The sequence below is a fragment of the Leptinotarsa decemlineata genome, unplaced genomic scaffold (assembly GCF_025532065.1).
Source record: "Leptinotarsa decemlineata unplaced genomic scaffold, Ldec_3_MD MMD2_tig00000026_RagTag_RagTag, whole genome shotgun sequence".
NCBI classification, from domain to species: Eukaryota; Metazoa; Arthropoda; class Insecta; order Coleoptera; family Chrysomelidae; genus Leptinotarsa; species Leptinotarsa decemlineata.
In genome coordinates, this window is record NW_027412539.1 from 9,866,081 (window position 1) to 9,884,116 (window position 18,036).

At 32.8% G+C, this 18,036-nt stretch overlaps 1 protein-coding gene across 3 annotated transcripts in view; it reads left to right on the plus strand.

Moving 5' to 3' along the window:
* The window catches only part of Ubx (ultrabithorax), a 254,199-nt gene that overhangs the window by 189,408 nt on the left and 46,755 nt on the right, over positions 1 to 18,036 (plus strand). For 2 of the 3 annotated variants that reach the window (XR_012464645.1, XR_012464643.1), the window contains exon 1: positions 13,005 to 14,865. The exons of the other annotated variant lie outside the window; for it this stretch is intronic. The gene's annotated coding sequence lies outside the window, so the exon portion shown is untranslated. Of the gene's footprint in view, positions 1 to 13,004; positions 14,866 to 18,036 lie in introns of those variants that run through there. 3 annotated transcript variants of the gene reach the window in all.

Here is an 18,036-nt window from a genome sequence, read left to right on the forward strand (position 1 = left end):
ATATTACGTTCTCAATATGGTCGGCAGCTGTTATTGAGTCACATAAAGGTGGCTGCAGAGAAGGATCCGGACCCCCAGGACCCCCCCCCCCCTGGGCACGGCCTTGCCGTAATCCTGGTGAACATGTTGAATGTTACATCACCAGTAGAACATCATCACCATCATCTTCACCTCACACTGTAGTAAATAATTCATATGCATTCGTCAGTCCAGTTCATTTGATAACTTTAAATACTATTAACATTACTCAATGGTGTAAAAAAGATATTATTCCGAGTGCACCAAGTTTGATAAGTTAAAGATTTTGCTAAGCAAATTATTTGGGAGTATATAATCTCGATAGAGAGAGAGAGAGAGAGACTATGTCAAGGGATTTTATGTTGAATGATTATACAGGATAGTACGAGCTGGGTGTACAAGGAATATATGTTGAAAAAAAGAAAACTCATGAATGAAGCCAAAAATCCTTTTTTTCGAAATGAAAATATCAGAAATAATGCCGAATTTTTCATCGTTGTTATACATTGAGGGAAATAATGAGTACTGATTTCTGAGGATTTTCCTCGAGAAAGAACACAATTTTGTGAGCTTCTTTGCCTACGGTGCAGCTTCTTGTAAAGATCTAATATGTAAACAACAGAAGAAGTACCGTATTTTTGCGAAACGATGCCAATTTCCCACAGTCGATAAGTACGGAGACTGCATTTATCTCCTGAGCTATCGGATTACTGGAACCAATTACGAGAACCACATAAGGTGAATGAAATCATGAAATGCCTTCCAGATGCAGATCCAAGATAGGCGTGTGCGACGCTTTGGCATGTTTTGTTCACTGAAAATGTTTCGTCCCAAAAAATATTCAATCAACAATATAATAAATTATCCGTGATATTAAATAAACAATTTTCACAAGTTTCTTTATTCTAGAGCGGTCCGCTAACACCGTATGTAGCTTCATTTCCCCCTCAAATTCCGTTCGCTTCGCTCGATCACATTTTTTGTAACGCTTTCATCACGCATTCACCAGCTTCTCCCTCAAGTCAAGCGCGCGTAAAGAACTTTCACTTCAAAAATTGTGAAACCTGTTTACCCATTACCATGGAAAGTATTATTATTTTATATCAATAAACGGGTCAATCCGTTCATAATATAATATGTTGTCTGAAAAATTTAGAAGACTCTATTAATGTCCGTTGATAACGATTTTTTTTTGGTATTCATCCATGACGAACGTATACCTTCTTAGCCCTCTTCATGTCCGTACTTATTGGTTATTGGTATGTTATTCTCCCGTTTACTGAATATTGGTCCACCCTTGCTGAAGGGTGAATGTATATAATGAAGAAATAATGTGTCAGTGTTAATATCGCGAAATTCATAGCAGTGTTTAGGATCCTGCTAATCTGACAGAATTACACGCGCCGAGGTAATTTGAACGGGACCAACTAAGCTCACTTTAACTCAAGCTTTTGTACAGAAAATACGTTCACTGTTATTATCACTGGACGACCCTTTCATTATTTCATTAATTGACCTTTTCTCAATAAATATATGTATCAAAATACATAATTTGAGAAATCATTATGTGTACAATCGACCAAATGCTGGCTACCCTGTGTATTTTTATTTGTGTCAGTTGTAAAATATAGTTTATGTTGATGTTGCCCATTTTTGAGTTTTATTTGTTCTTTGGAAGTCTTTTTCGTTGTATACAATTTTTTTTCTCAGTTTTCTTAATATTTAGTTGAAGAAACGCTGGAACAATTTACATGACAACTGACACTAATGACAAATGCACAGAGTAGCCAACTCAGAAATACAAGCGTTCCAACTGAAATTCATGTCTTAATCTTTCCATTGTTCGTTGGAATCAAAGCATCAAGATAAGCAACAACCTATTCGATGTTTATAACCAATAAACTTTGTTGTTCAAATTTCGAATTTTGTTGAATAAGTAATTGACTTCGAATTCAAATTTAATTACCCACATACAAAATTTTGGCTATCATTAAAAATCATTCATTATTAAACTCGTGCAAATTTTGACAGATAAAGATTTCGCTGGAGCAGTTGGTTCCCTTCAGTGTAGCCAATGCAGAAAAAATACAGTGCATCCAAAGTAATCTTTATGATGTGGTCAAATTGCTTTAAATAAAAATAATGAAACCACAAAAAAGAATAATTTTCATTCTCATCATCACAATGCATTATTCAGGCAGCTGTGGAAAAATACTGAAAGAAACAATTGCGACATTGCTAGATGGAAAGTTTCTCCTTTTTTTTGTCGTAAGGAAATTCGTGAGTAACGTGTTCAGTATATTCTGGAAAGCCGGCAAGTTTCTCTAAACTCGCGTACTCTTCCCATAAATAAAATGGAACGGTTGCATTTTCTTATGCAGTTGAGTGGAAAAGCTGGCTATCAAGTAGGCTACAGGGTAGACCGTTTGAAATGGGCTTTGCTTTATCTCTGCCCAATAGAACTTGTTTCAAATAAGTTGTGGAAATTGTTATAGCTTTGGTGATTGGAATGCTTTCAAATAACTGGTTTTTCAGAAATAGCTCATGTAATCATTCCACAGAAATAATAGAAGTAGATCCAAATTATCAGTAGTACTCACAACGACAATAGATTTTCAAAATTCGAATTGTGTTAGTTTGGTTTCAGGTTCCATATGAATAGAAAAATGGTGTAACTGCGTGACAAACTGTTAAGAGACAACGTATTTTTAGTTCCCTGCGGCAATATCAGAACTCCCGCCAACTGAAAAAGCATATTTACTTTTCTTATTGAGAACTATGGTGCTACAGAACTCTCTTGGTGGTTTCCTAACTATTCATATTTGTTAATTTGAAAGTGATCATTGAAAATATTTGGCAGTGACATTGGACATATATAAATTTACAAGATATTTTTGGACCCTTGTACAAAAGCTAGGATTATTATTTGTGAAATTATAAAACAACGATAAAAATAAAAAAAATCAATAAAAATTAATTGGCGTTCCGGGGCGACTTCATTGATTCCAGTGGCGCATTTGCTTTTTCAGCTGCAGGAAAACCCGGAAAAACCTGCAGCACTACATCGTCTGAAGATCTTGATCTACCAATGTCCTCTCTCTCACAAAACAAAATGTAGGGTGTCTCCAGAGGCTCCAATAGATTCAATATATCTCCAGAACACTTCGTGACACTACTATCGTCAAACTTAAACCAGTCCGTTTCGTCTTTGATCAAGGCGTAATAATGACCAAATTCAACGCCAGAACCACAATGAACAATGACTGCATGAATATTATAATAGTGGTCTGCTAGATTGAAATGTTCATCTATTTCGAACCTTCGAAAGATTTTCTTGCTTCCGTCAGAGGTTGAGACTTGAGTTTTTAATTATAGAATTGAGTACATGCAGTACATCGAAAACCCCTCAATTTTTAACGAACAAGATTGAATAAAGTTTTTGCCTTTCTACTTCTCCATCTTGATACAAAAAAAGGGATGACGGAATCTTCCAAAGAAAGGAAGGAGGTAATCAATTTGAAAATAAGTAACTCTATACATGGATGTGTAGATCATGCAAAGAAGTAACTTTCAGACACAAACTGAAAGAAAGTCCTCCTGAAACAGCTACTTCCATATAAACATTGAATTACACGAAAGAAAAAATTCTTTCGAAACAAATACTTCTATATGAACACTGAATTATACAGAAAATACTTTTCTCTACTCAGTTTGTATTTCAAACATTCGTTGTGGAATAAAAATCAGATATCATTCACGTGAGTTCTACTTTGAATGAATGGTAATAAATTGCACTTACATGGAACACTGTCACCCTCACTGGTATACACCGATGTTTCCCCTTAAGACACTTGCTTCAAGGCTCTTCAGTACCAAATTGGATAACATTATAGAAAATACACACAATTCATTCATGAATTGCGATTTTTTAATGTCACTGAATAAGCTTGATCTGCTTATGTAATCGATGACATCATAATGACATTCATTCACCTATTTGATTTAATCCCAGCCAATAGGAATCTTATTTGAATTGAAGGGGTTATATATTTAGGTGTGATTAATTTCTGGGAAAGAAAGTTTTTGGCTTTCTACTACTCCTTTTTTTTGTATCAAGATGGAGTAGTAGAAAGCCAAAAACTTTCTTTCCCAAAAATTAATTACTCCTAAAAATATAACCCCTTCAATTCAAGATTAAATAATTCGAAACATTTATTTTCAATCGATTCGGAATATTTTTAATAGAATATCTTCTCATGTCATGATAGTGAATAGATATACAACAAAAATGTTCTTCTCTATCTACTAAATACAAATTCGAATTTATGGATATTTAGTAATGCCTTCTGAAAAATAATCAATTGGGTATCTAGAAAATTTCATATCATCATACATTGATTTGATCGAATATAGTTCACATAAGTTGTGAAGTTGAGATGTAAGAATGTATTGTACGACATAACTTTACATCTTTTGAAACCATTTGGAATTTTTGTTCGTGTAAAAATTAGAATACACTAACTTGTTGACCAAATTAGATTTTATTTCAATAGTATTTTTAAAATATTTAAACCCCCCGAAAGACATACCGTGTGCTCCGATTCCATTTTTATTGTGTGGATTAATGAATACTGATTACCAATAGAATGGGAAGACAAAATAAAAATAGTGATGGTGGTTCAGTTGGCCATGGCTAAAATCCGACGTCATCGTCGAATCTCTAAAGTGTTTCTCCCTGTACGTTGCGAAGGGACAAAGCGTCGAAGGAAGTCGAAACTCTCAGAAGTTTTTACCGGAGTGAAGTTACCTTTCTGTTTTTACCCGTAGATCTAGATTAGAATAGCTACTGATTCGGCATTTGCATACCTCTATAGACTTCCTCGCGTATCGTTTCTTCAATTTATTCACGACTACAGTTGCGCATAAATTTCGCGCACTTTGAATATTGTTCAACAACAAAATAAATGAAGGGAATCGAATGCAAATTAATTGAAATTGTCTTCGACAACTGCATGCTTCTGCGAGCACCTTTACTTCTGTAATTAACGTAGTCACCATTGAGTTAGTGTTTTTTAATTATTACACTGAGAAAAGGTCCAAATCTGTTTCTAAAAAATATCCGTACTTGTAATGCATTGTTTAGAACCTTTGTTACAGTAATAAATATTACTGGAGTGTTATCCCAAGACCAAACCGATATTTTTAACACCTCGACACGTGTTTCCATCGCCAAGTGATCATCTTCAAGAGGACACGTGTCGAGGTGTTAAAAATAACGGTTTTTTTGTTGGGACAAAACTCCAGTAATATTCAAAAACATCCGTGTATTAATCCGGTATTTTTCTATTGTTTCAATTCTCGGTATATTTGCATCGGGGGTTATCAGTTTACGATTCACAACCTCTATCATCATTTATATGTTTTCTTTCATATCTTTCTGCATATTTTTGGTTTCATGGTTTCCAAACTTTATAAAAACCTCAAGAGGACTAATTCTCATTGTTACTCACCCTTCAATAGCTTTGAGAATGAATTCCACCGTTTTGATGTTACGATTCGAAGAGATTGAATATCTTGGAATTGTTTTAGATTTCCACTTTAAGTTGGACCAATATGTAATATTTTTAACTCAGAAGTTACGATGTATTCTAAATAAATTTAAAAAAACTGATGAATTTCACCAATATCCAACATAAAATAATGGCATTCAAAAGCTCAGTAGAATCGCATTTGAGTTACGGTATCATTCATTTTTTTAAAGCTACTAAAGTATACTAGAAACCTCCTCAAAACCTCTTTTCAACAAAAATAGAAGATTTGACCTGCTGTATGGTGGTGCCAATTATACATAGCTCTGAGCTGACACCATGAGTTCCCAATTAGGCAGAAATATAAATACTAATAACCTTCGTGTATTTATAAATCTATCGACCTTGGACCTATAATGTTCAATACATTGCCAGATCTAATCCTTTTTTTAAATATTTGTAAACCTCACATGTTCTTGTCTGTTATATCCTTGACTGCTACTAGAAATTCACAATGGGTTATGATTATCAGTAATTTTTCAATTCCAGTGGTCCATTTTGGGCCCGTGCTCTTCTTAAATCAATAAAAATTATATGAGGCATCTTGCTGAGTTCTAAATATTTTTTAATTATTTGATAGCTTCCTATTATTTTGCGACTTTTTCTAATTATTCAATTTTTTGATCATAGATACTAGAAAAACAAATTAAGCTTCAATGCAAGACCTCAAGTGAAAAATTCAGATAAATTGAATAGTTTATTTGAAAATAAACAAAATTGAGTCTATTGAAATTACCAAATATGTAGCTTGCGCTAGCATTCACTTTTCTCCGTGTACATACATATTTTAAACTTGTCTGTGTTCTATTTGTTTTATTATAAACATAAATCGATGCTTTGTTCTTTTTGAAACTAGTGCATCTGCGTTGGCTGGGTTTGAAAAATAAACCTTATTTCTATATTTAAATGATAGTACGCGCTTATCAGAACCAGACTGAATCGTTTACATGGCAGCGTGGAAAAAGATATTTCTCAAATCCAGATGCAAATGCATTCTAGAAAGGGCTCATTAGTCTGTGTGATATATTTATAAACCATGAATTGGTTTCAGAAATATTGAAGGATGGTACATGTAAATACTTATTTTTTTTAACAGAAATAACGTTCACACTTATGCAAATGTTGTACTTTTTAAAAAAATTGTATGATCTTTACAGGGCCATCAGAAATATACTAGTCGATATAATATATCGTCGATTTTCAATAATTTTTTTATGGCCATATTAAAGTGAGCAGGAAATGTTTGATGTTTAACATAATTTCAATATAATTAGCTATTATTATATTCCATAACAGTATATGTCGATAATCAAAATATTTTCAAACAGGTCTGTTTAAAAAAAATCTGTTTCAAAGAATCTGTTTTTCCGTCAATCAGCTGTCGCCCCCATACGAACGACAACTCTCAGAAGTTGAGAAACTTGTGCGAGCTAAGGACTAACGAGGTCTTACCTTTAAACGTATGATTCCTAACATCCTGTTGATAATAATTGGAATACCGCAGGGCTACATCTTGAGACCAGTTTTATTAATGTAAACTAATATAAATATGAAATTTTGTGGGGATATATGTATGTATGTATGTTTGTGGTTCTTTCACGGCCTAGCGACTGAACGGATTCAGATGTAACTTTACATGAATACAACTCAATACATCAGAATAACATATAGGCTACAATTTAAGAAGGTTTTGTGTTATTTTGGTCATAATATTACGAAAAGTATAAAATAAGTTCTAGCATACATCTACCTCTTATGTGGTAGCCACTATATGCAAAATACTGAGCCATAAATACAATTAAATTTGATACTTTTTTTACAATGCACATTTTAGAATATCTGTCAAATTCTTATAAAAATTGATACAGTTGTCGTTTTGAGTATTCAATATTGATTAACTTTGTATTTCACACACTGAATAATTAGGACGAATCGTTCAAAAATTATCACGATAAGATTACCTTGACTCAGCGCAGCAAGCAATTACGCGTCGCGTCTACTGTAAGACGAAGGGGGCCGATGCGCAAGGGTAAAGGGTCGTCTAAGCAATGAAGCGCCGTCACCGAGAACGCGACCCGGACGCGGGCAGACGCATGAGGGCAGACGTCGTTGACGTAGCTATTCATTACTGTCGGCATATGTTTTCAGTTACTGCATCTTTGAACCAAAAATATAAATTACTAGCTATTGCCCGCTCTTGTATTAACGTTTAGCCGAAGCTACTGAACCTAGAATCTTGAAATATGCAGGTAGGTTCTACGCGGGGAAGCCGCGGACAACAACTAGTTGCCTTGGTTCATATATTGATAACACCGATGTCATTTACGCTGACGACTTTTTCTGCTTGTATCTGACACATATCAAAAAGTTGTCATATTTTCCTGAAGTTCATAATATCTTCTGTTACTACTAGAACATAAACAATTAGATTAGGTTTCAAAACTTATAAAGAATGAGTCAGATTGTTATTTTATGTAAACAATGTTCAATTACGAACAAATTAATACCCCAGTAAAATTTTAGAAAGACCTACTGTTGAAGGTTTCAAAATTGTAGAGTTTAGGAGGTATTCTCAAAAACATGAAAACGCTCTTCATGGTAAGCATAATTATTGTTTAAACTATCGCATGGAATAATAAGTTTCAATTGCAGCTGATTCGGATTTCATTACACCAAAGCATATTTCTTGAATTACGGCAAATCTGCCTGGTATGTAATCATGTCCATAGCGTTTAAATCAATGAAAAATAACAATACTTTTTCATATAACATATGCGCCAGGTATAAAATCCCTGTCAACCGCTTGGGGCTTTGTTCACGAGATGGTGCTGTCGAATATAATCCAATATCCAGCGTGGTATCAGTCGGGAAAGTAGTTGTTTCCCGGCAGGCATTTACCAGAGCCTTCTAGGCAGTTGGAAGAGATGAATATTTTTAAATTTTATTTCGCAATATTTATTCTCTAGTTCATATAGGATTGAAAATTCATAATTGATAATCTTTATATTTTTAGGAAATAATTGATTAACATAAGTTCGATTGTTGCTTCAGAAAAACAATGTTTATACTTGGAGTGGGTTTTTCTGTCATCCCGAATAAAATCCGACTGAAAATTATTGCTATTATGTTCAGTCTTTTACTTATTTTTGAAACTCCACAGAATATTAATGTCTCCAGAGACATGTTATTGAGCAGATCAATTTATGTCTGAGTAATCTTGGAAGGTCTTCAGATCAACTACGTCACAGTAGGCATTAGTATAGTTTATGACTTTCCTCGTAACTCGAGATCCAACGAGCCGTTCCTGTATCGTTTATGTTTTGTCTACGAAACCGTTGAGGCATATCCACCGGTCGATATATCTGTGAGAATCCATAGATGGCTGCGTGTTTGGAAATTAAATATATTTTGAGTTTTCGGCATGCAACGTGCTGCCTAACCACAATATCCACCGTATTTATTTGTGAGAAATGTGCATCGAACTTAATTTATAAATTACCAACTTCAACATGTCAAATAAATTTTGTTTGCCGCACGCTTGCTCGTTGAAAGTTTCGTATTTCTTGAGTTGTAACAATTATTGACTTTGTGAGCATTTTCAGATTTCGGCACGGAATCAAAGTTTTAAACGAGAAATTACTGCGATTTTCAAAACTTACATGTATTTTTATATTTTTTTCGTGACTTTTCAGCAGATACAGTTTAGTGTTTTTTTGATTTAGTTGAAAGAAAAAGAGAATGAATGATGCCACTTTTAAAAAAAAGTGAAAACAATATTTTGAGGTTAGTTTTTGGATAGAACTGTTATTTTGGTTGGTTCCTTTTGAATTAAGGACTTGGTTGTTCGAACTAGGTGGATATTTGAACAAAATAAGTAAAAATTACAATGAAAATATTGAAATCAGTTTTCCATTTGATTTTACTCCTTTTAGTTTCACTTTTTTCGAAAATAGAAAATCTTGTCTTCTTTTGTCGTGAATATTTAGTTGTGAATTTTGAATACGCTAATCAATACTAGCGTTTTTTATGGAATATAAGATGAAACTAATTTTTAATCAGTGTATATTCATTGTATATTACTACACCAAAGGTTCCAAACAGTGCATCATAAGTGTAATTCTCTAGAATTTCGAATTTATTTGCAATTTCCAGAACAATCCACGATATCCACGTTAAATGAGCAAAACATTGCGAATATAGTAGAACTTCATTTCAAAATTGAAAGGAATTTCCAAGTTCTTCCACCATCTTCAAATGGTGAAAAAACATACTAAATGAATACCTAATTAGTAACACTGTTGATAATCGAAGATTTTTGCAGAAATGCACTGACATCAGTTGAATATCACAAAACAAAACATAAAATATAACAAAACAATGTGTAACACATGCAAAAGGACAAATAAATAGAAAAATTACAGACTGCTTGTACGTGATATAATGACACATCCGGGTAAAGTCATATTTGGGTTTTTTGTCACATGCAGAGTAAATTTGACACTTTGGTAAATGACATAATCAGAAGGTCTCCTTTTTTTCTTTCAAATAATCATTTGGAATTTATAATATTACTAAAAATATTACATCTCGTCTTGAGAATTCACTCGATTAAGGAATTTTTGAATTTTCAAAATTTTTCAATATTCTGAATCTCATGAGGTATTTGCTTATATATTCTAGGTGCCAGGTAATTGGCGCTTCGTTGTCCGATCGTTTTGCCACATCGAAGTAAAAATATAGAATCAGTTTTTCGTGTATTCTGAGCATGTTCATTAACTTGTAATTTTTTTCAATGAACAATAATATTTTCATACAGAAAAGTGTTCTGATGTTCATGATTCGAGCTTCTGTATATAAGAGATCACTACTACAATCACGAGTCTTGGCAAATATTACTTAACGTTTTCTGTAAAACAATGCCTAACACTTCCTCCCCTTTATCCTAAAATTCCGTATATAAGTTGTGACTGTACTAGCAAGAAATGAATTATTATTGTCTGTTATCCATAAATTTTTCAAAATAGGTATCTATCGATCTATCGTTACACCAAGGTCATCTTCAACGGTTTGTTTCATATTTTTCCAAGTTGAAGAAGTGTACAAAAAGGCAGTATCATCGGCGAAACTTATAGTTTGACGAGTAGTATTCAAAGAAAACAGACTATTAATATAGATAGTGAAAAGAAGTGGCCCCAGCACAGTGCCTTGAGGAACACCATAGGTCACAGTTATGGGAAAACTCAGGACACTATCAATTTCAACACTCTGTCCACGATCTGACAAATAACTGGACAAAAGGTCTTATGTATTCCCACGGATACCAGAGTCATTAAGCTTTCGTAAAAGGTTTTTGGGACATACAGTTCCAAAAGCCCTGGAGATGTCTATAGATATTCCAAGCATGGGTATTTTTTTATCTAGAGCATTATGAACAATTGTAGTAAGTTTATAAATGGCATCCTCGGTTGATTTCTCTAAAACCGTCCTGAAGTTCCGACAATATGTTGAATTTCTTGAATTTCAAAAACTTAGTGAGTCTAATTTTCATTTATCGTTCCAAAATCTTAGAAATATTAGACAGTGAAGAAATTGGTCTATAGTTACTGATTTTCAATTTCCATTTTCATATGAAGGTTTTATCAATCCATATGCTGAAACCTCTGCTTTTGAGTTATGTTTTAAACATTCTTTGAATCTACTGAATTTACTATATAAGTAATTATTTTGTACAAAACTTCTTATAGTGTAACGGACACAAAAACGCGCAAACACACATAATTTGAAAATATGCAATTTCAACTATTCTCATTTCACTCCTCGAAGTGATTCGCCAAATGGTTTTTCCGTCTGAATATCGTGAACAATTCTTTTCTGATTTGTAGCAAGGAAATCGTAATTCTCTTCAAGAAACGGCATATCTGAGTTGTGAGTTGGAGAACAATTTAATTCAAATTTTGCATTGAAATACGAGGCAGACATCAGCAGGAAATTCGTCCGAATGTACGTCGTCAGACAAGTAAAACGCCACACTTGCCCCAAACGACTTTTCAAAGTAGCCATATTGCAAGAAATCTATCTCCGATGTTTTATTTTTGCACGAACTTCTAGAAGTATTTCAGTGGTATTCCGTAGGTTATGAAGGAATCAAAGCAGAGGGTGAAATTGGTATTATAATAGTAATAATAATAATAATAATAATTCTCTATTTTCTGGAGCCTAAATAAAAGTATGGAAATGGTCACTAGTTGAGAAGAAAAAGGTGAAATTATTGTAATGGATTATACATACACATATGAAATTGAATATATCAAACTAATGAGTGTGAAATGGGTAGGAGAGGTAATATAAAATAAATAGATAAATAGATTCCCAATTTGGTTGTTATATAAAATACATTTTTCACATTGTTGTTACGAATATTTGGGATCTGATATTTTCTCGATAGATACTGGTAAATTATTACATAATTTAGTAGACATGACTATGTTCCTTTTGACATAATTGTTATTTTATGGTTTGGAACCAAAATATTTAAATTTTTTTGACAAATGGAATGGTTTTTCGGTTTCTATCTTGAAATTTATCACTATATAATTCAACGTAGTTAAGTCAATTCATAATGTATGTAGATATAATTGTTAATATTTCTAAGTCAGCAAGTAGCAATCTGCAAAAGTCACAAGAATTTTTGAAACATATAGTTCTTACTCTTACAATTTTTTTCTGATACACCAAAAACTTATTTATTCTTTGTCATAGCTCATAAGACAGGTAAATATGTCGTGTACATAAGCCAAATAATAATTCAATTCCTCAAAAATAAGTCTATTTGATTATTCCACTATAGACTTTTTGCTATAGACTTTTCATCAGCTTTGACTGAAATACTGTGAAAAGTTTAAGAACTATGCAATACAAGACCATTTCTGGGCCCCTTCACAGTGATATGAATTTAGGGAGAAAGACGTATCATCGGCAAATTGCACAGATAAGAAATAGGGAAGGCCCTGGTATACTGCCCTGAGGAACACCAGCCCCGATACAACGAGTATCGGGGTTAGTGTTCCTCAGGGAACACGTTCCTCAGGGAACACGTAAAAGTTAACATGTATACGATTTTTTTGTGGGTTTGAAAAATGTCATACCTTCATATTTGTCAAACCCACAAAAAAATCGTATACTTTCACGTCAATTTATATCTTCAATTTATTGTTTTTCACTCATTTTTACTGCCCTGAATATATATATATATATATATATATATATATATATATATATATATATATATATATATATATTTCTGTTTTCTCTTCTTCAGTAGTATTAACATTGCTGTGAGATTGATGCTGTGATAATTTTCTTTATCTTCTTTTCAAATTTTATATATCTAGAGAAAATATTCTATTTTTTAATTTGAGTAGAATAGAATAGAGTAGAATAGAAAATTTTCAACTATCAAAATGCAGATGATGAGAACAGTAGTTTTCTTAAGATGGAAGTGCTGCTTGAGAAAGTAGCGGTTTTTTGAATTTTTATAGTGAAAATCAAAAAAAAAATCTGCTAGTAAATTTTGATGAAGATTTTCATCAAATATCTTCCAGTTTGATTCAGTTTCAAAAAACAATAAAACCTATGTTAGTTTTACGATCAGCTATGAAATAGTTTAGGATATATTTTTATAAGATGTATAATTTCAAGATTCAAAAGAAATCAATTGATCTTAATCTCCTACGTCCATAACCACAATTCACCTACTATTTTTGGCTTCCAATTGAATAAGAGCATCATTATGAGAATGACACATACCAAAAGGGATGACACCATTCGATAGTAAAGCTAGAGGATCTATTCTAGAGTGGAGAAAAAACCTGATGGTGGTTTAGATAATCTGAAACGTTTTCACCAGTACTTGTTCGTGAATATTTTTCCAATTACTTTACAGAGCGTGCAGTACCTCATCTCTGTAGAATATGAAGTGATGAAAAGAATTTCTGTTATCATAAGATGGAATATACTTATGCATTAAAAGTACTATTCCAAATTAACATGCAACGCGAAACCATGCTTTCTGCCTACATGCATGCAACATGTCAGATCGGCGGGGCCATAAATAACGTCGCTGCAAATATAAATCAACAAACGAGTTAATCACTTGCTGCAAAAGAAAATAATTACAAGGCCAACGGCCATTTCTGAATGCATAATATTGTATCCTATCTCAAGTTCTCGCCACCCCCAATTAGATTTTCAGATGCAATCGGAATAAGTCGACAGTTGATGAGTTTCTAATTTCTTGGCAAAGGGTGTTGATTGAGAGACATTCCACCTTTTAAGAATTAATATGAGAAATCGGAAGGAGTAAAGGTTCAAGAAATATTTGTGGTTCAAATCCCTTCGTTGGATAAATGTAAAATTTATAAAGTGAATTGAGAAGAAGAAGAAGACCGAATTTCATACTAATTCAAAAGGATCTCAATTCTTTTTCCAATTGTGCCACAATGTATTGCTTTGACTAGCATCAGACGAATATACTGGCTGATTAATTTCAAAATTATTCAGTCTTCAAAGCGGCTACTTCAAAATACTTTTGAAAAAGTAGTGGAATAAGATATCTGCCAAATGAAGTGAATATTGAGTATTTAATAAAATCAAATGATCCACCATTTTTTGAGGTAATTTTTTCGCTCTAACATATTTACTTAAAGAAGACTCAATTCAAAAAATTTTGGATTATGAGTTGGATGTCTTTCAAAATGATTTGCCACGTATATGCCTTCATGTTTGAGATTCTAATGGTAAAATATTCCCACCCCCTTCCTGGGGTGTTGAACTGAAAATATTCAATTTTCCAAATTATCATTGTCTTCGAGTACAGTGGTTTTAACTCTCATACATAAACAGAAACTTGTATTTGTAAATAAACTCAGTGCCCTCTCTTTTTTTGTGACATCGGAATTCTTAATAAACACGATAAACTTTATAATTGGTTGTTTTCAATTTCAATTATTCAATCGGATAGAAAACACATCATTAATCAATTTACTCATCGATCAAAATAAACTCTGATTCCAAAAGTTCAATGATTCTATGACTTATAGGAGTGGAGGCAAGATTTATTGTGATCAACTGTCAAACATTATTTTCATTCACCAGCTGGTTTTATTTTTAGTTTTATCCAAGCTCGAGCAGTTGAGAACTTCATAAAATGTTCGTGAAAAAGTACTTTTCTGTTCAGTATTGAATCCTGTGAAGCACATATGTAAGTGAATTTAAAATGCAAAGAATGTTTTACGAGTAAATACAAAAATATTTTGTGGCCAAATTCTGATCCACCCAGAAAGAAGAAACATTTTTTGGTGCTTGAAATAAGAATTATCAAACATTCTTGGCTGATTTGTTAAATTATGTAAAGCTATCAAGTAGTAACACCCAAGATTCTTAGAATAATTCTAGTAAAGGCGGGTTCACATAGTGCGACAAAACGTAACGACTTGTATGCAACGACAAAACGTTGCGTTGCATATCGTTGCGATCTACACGCCAGTTGTGTTGTAGAGTTTACATTCAAGTTTTTTCACACTTCTAGATCAATAAATAACGTACGTACATAGACAACTTTTTCATCGCGGAAAATAAATTAAAATACAAAAATACGATATCGACCAAATCATCAATGAGACTCGTCAATCATATTCAATTAACGCAATTTGCAACTTCAACTTAAATGGGAGTATAGTTGGAGGAAAAGAAGAAACTTGTAGACAGTTTCTACATCCAACCGCCGGCACAATGTAACGTCAAAACGTAACAAGTCGTTACGTTTTATCGCACCGTGTAAACTCGCCTTGATATAAATTGGCTTTGAAATTAATATTTTATGACTCTCAACTTGACTGTTAAAATGTGAAAATGTAGGTGGAGTGTGAACATAAGAAAGTAATAATGTGAGCATATCTGAGTAACTATTTCCTTCTCAAGAAAATGAATAATAATCAGTTTGTCGTTATATTTCTATACCTAACAAATAATATAAGCAGGAAAAGAAAATAGATTAGTGGTCGGCGATTTTTAAATTTTTGAAAGGCAAAGTAACCTGCTTAAGGTGATTAAGATTCTCAAAGTCAACAGAAAAGTGGTACTGAAGTTTCTAGCGTAGAATAAATCTAAATAATCAAAGGTGGAAATTATATAAAACAATTGAACTTTGCCGTAGTATAGTAATTTTTCCAAAAACCTTTGATGTTTTAGATGGAATATCGGGACTAATACCTACGAAATTTTTTTATGGGATGCGAACTTCTATGTGATATAACTTTATTACATTCGTAAGTGTAATTGGAGAATGTTCTGAAATATAGAATGGCGCTGAGGATGGATTTATTAAACTCCGAAACGTCAGCAAATGAATCATTGATCCTATCCCAACCCAATTCCTAACTGAATTTATGAATATTATTGCGTGTGACATTATTGAAATGTTTACGGCTCATAACACTACCGATCTAACCCAATCTCATCGAAAAAATCCTTGCAGGAACCGGCCAAAATCATCGACGACTGCAACCGCCTTAAATCCTGGAAATGAAACCGCAAACATACATTGATTAAATAAAACGTCGAAGGTGTTTTTACGTGCGGCAAATAGGGTATGAAATAGCGAATAAAAATCCAATGAAATGAAGTGTAAATGGTGCGGCATCGTAAACCAGTGATGGCCGACGGTAAACGCGCAAAAGCCAAGCTGGGACCGGTTACTACGGCAGTTATGAGTCCTTCGAGGAGCGCTTTGAATGGGCGCATGTCTACGGTGTATGGAAACACGAGGAAACGTGTGGGAAATGCTTTTTCCGACAGTTCCAATGTTTTGTTCATTATTTGAATAATAATAAGCTTTATTGGACAATTCTTACAGAGGTACAAGATATGATTCAGTTATAATAAAACACAATTGAGAAAGCGATAAGTGATATATCACTTGTTTCGCTTTCAGAAACAAAAACAGATAAGCTAAGTGTGAAAATTCAAGATAGATGTGAATTTTAGTACAGGCAAAAGGAAATAAAATGCAGGTATCGCTACTCCATCATTCTGATTATAATATATCATTTGAAATCACACGTTAAAAGGTAAGACCACGTCAGTCCTTAGCTCGTACAGCTTTCGACTTATGAGGGTTGTCGTTCGTAGGGGTTAACAAAAAAAACAGATTTTTTTCAAACAGATATTTCATACAAATTTATATCTCCGTCAATGTTATGTAGGAGAATTTTGATATTGTCAAAAACGAAGGTACTTTATTTACTATTGCACAAAATTATTTTTTGTTAACACGAAAAAAACTAACCAGAGAATCACAATTTCATAACTATTACGCAAAATAACAATGCAATTTATAAAACTGTTCTTGTGATACACTGTTTGGAACTTTTGGTGTAGTAATGAATATTATCAGACCAAACCGTTATTTTGACACCTCGGCACGTGTTTCGATCACCAAGTGATCATCTTCAAGAGGGAGATCAAACTGGGGAAAAAAACTCTGGTAATATTCATAAAATTGTTGTTGTATATGTTAAAATTGTGATATCATCACGAATATGCCAAAAACTATCCCATTCGACCAAAAGCACAAGAATAATGAAAAACCCTACTGATTCTCCATGATACAAAAGTCTCCACAAATAATTATTTTTGTATTAAGTGAGTGAAATTAGTGTTTTTTTTTAATGGCACATGAATGTACCATGAAAATACGAATTTCATACACGAAATACAAACATTTTTTGTACAACTGTGTATGTGAATTTACATCGTCTGAAATAAATTGAAAATAAATACTTGCAATACATCTTGACGTGGTTTTTTGCCTCGACAAGTTACACGACTTTTGTCTTGAAAATATTATTCAATGTTTTCAGTAAAATCGTATTCATAAATTTTTCATTTTTCAAAGAAAATAAATCCAAAATAACTAAATAATACTTTTCATTTCCAAACATTTTATTCTTAATGCTATCAATACTCCAATATAATCAACTCTTCAAGAATTATCCAACGTTTCTGATTAGCAGCAACATGAAACATCTTCGGGAATTTATGTTGGAAATAATTGTTCGAACTTTACTATCAATTATTACTCCAATAAATGAAATTGTTTTATGATGAATAGTCGATCAATAATTTACTATGTTGAAAATAAATCCTTCAGAAAGTATCTAATATTTTATGTTTATTTTGGCAGTGAAAAAAAGTAAACATTTACGCATCAATGAAGATGGAGAAATGTCAAATTATTTTGACAGTTGTACAAATAAATATATGAGTGATTCATAAAGATAATTGTTTTATATACAATTTTGTGTTTCAATTTCCATGAAATTACAACACAAAAACGAATACATAGTAAAAATATTTTATTTTACTTCGACTG